Here is a 1740-nt window from a genome sequence, read left to right as displayed (position 1 = left end):
GCCAAAATGACCTTTCTGACCACTGCAAGTTATTCATTCCAATTGAACACAAAGTGACTTATTATAAACCTGCCTTTCCCAGGTTTATTATCAGGTCAGTTGCAAATAAGACTAAAAAAATGTGGGTGTGGATCTGTTCTTTTCCTTCATGACATCATCAAAGTTTTAATAAGTGAACTTAGCACCAATTGTTGTTATAGTGGTGGTGCTATATAATCATTTGGCTCAGTGGTTAGCACTGCTGCCTCACAGCACCAGGGACCTGGGTTCAATTCCAGCCTTGGGTGGCTGTCTGTGTGGAGTTTATATATTCTCCCTGTCTATGTGGTTTCCTCCCACAATTCAGAGATGAGAAGGTTAGGTGGATTTGCCATGCTTAAATTGCCCATATTGTCCAGGGATGTGAGGGCTAGGTGGGTTGGCCATAGGAAATGCAAGATTATAGGGTAGGGGATGGGTCTGGGTGGGATGCTATTTGGAGGATCAGTGTGGACTTGATGGGCCATATGGCCAAATTCCTTCCACCACTGTAGGGATTCTATGACTATTTGACTATTCCATCATATCCACTCTGAAGTTACCTGTCCATGGTATCATTTATCCCTTCTCTTTTGCTGGAACTTATTTATCAAATTTGAAACAAAATAGATTTTGTGGGGACTTGACAGGGTAGATGAAGAAAGATTGTTTTCCCTCGTTGGTGATTCTAGGATCAGAGGACAAGTGTTCAGAATAAGAGGTCACACATTTAAGAGATGCGAGGATGAATTTCTTCTTTCAGAGAATTGTGAATCTGTGGAAATCCTTACCACAGAAGGCTGTTGAAGTTGAGTCATTAAGTTTATTCAAGGCTGAGATGGATAGATTTTGAATTAGCAAGAGGATCAAGGGTTATGGGGAATGTGTAGACAGTAGAGTTGAGGATTATTGGATCAGCCATGATCTTATTAAATAGCGGAGCAGACTCAATTTGCTGAATGGTCTACTTCTGCCCTATGTTTTATGGTAAATTTAGCAGCACCTCTATCAACCCTCTTCAAAAATTGTGGGGAGATCTGCGCACACACATACAAGATTGGCAAGGATATGGTATTGATAACAAAAGTGAGAGGGTGGCACAGAACACAGAAACATAAGGGTCAAAGTATGCAAAGATGGTAGAATTAAAAGACAAAATTAGGAAGGCAAACAGATCTCAGGAGTGAATATCCCACACAGTAAGTGCTGCTGGCCAACCAGTGGCTGTGTTAGAGATAGCAGGAACTGCAGATGCTGGAGAATCTGAGATAACAAGGTGTAGAGCTGGATGAACACAGCAGGCCAAGCAGCATCAGAGGAGCAGGAAGGCTGATGTTTCGGGCCTAGACCTTTCATCAGAAATGGGGGAGGGGAAGGGGGTTCTGAAATAAATAGGGAGAGAGGGGGAGGCGGATAGAAGATGGATAGAGGAGAAGATAGGTGGAGAGGGAACAGACAGGTCAAAGAGGCGGGGATGGAGCCAGTAAAGGTGAGTGTGGGTGGGAAGTTAGGGAGGGGATAGGTCAGTCCAGGCAGGACGGACAGGTCAAGGGGGCAGGATGAGGTTAGTAGGTAGGAGATGGGGGTGTGGCCTGAGGTGGGAGGAGTGGATAGGTGGGAGGAAGAACAGGTTAGGGAGGCGGGGACGAGCTGGACTGGTTTTGGGATGCGGTGAGGGGAGGGGAGATTTTGAAGCTTGTGAAATCCACATTGATACCATTG

The 1740-nt window shown here is 45.0% G+C and overlaps 1 protein-coding gene across 1 annotated transcript in view; it reads right to left on the bottom strand.

Annotated features, from left to right (window-relative positions):
- The window catches only part of pcdh15b (protocadherin-related 15b), a 606743-nt gene that overhangs the window by 320866 nt on the left and 284137 nt on the right, over window positions 1–1740 (bottom strand). The gene's annotated exons all lie outside the window — the stretch shown is intronic.

Source organism: Rhincodon typus, chromosome 20 (genome assembly GCF_021869965.1).
Source record: "Rhincodon typus isolate 14 chromosome 20, sRhiTyp1.1, whole genome shotgun sequence".
NCBI lineage: Eukaryota > Metazoa > Chordata > Chondrichthyes > Orectolobiformes > Rhincodontidae > Rhincodon > Rhincodon typus.
The sequence above is the reverse complement of the archived record's forward strand: the minus strand, read 5'-3'. Positions and strand labels throughout refer to the sequence as shown.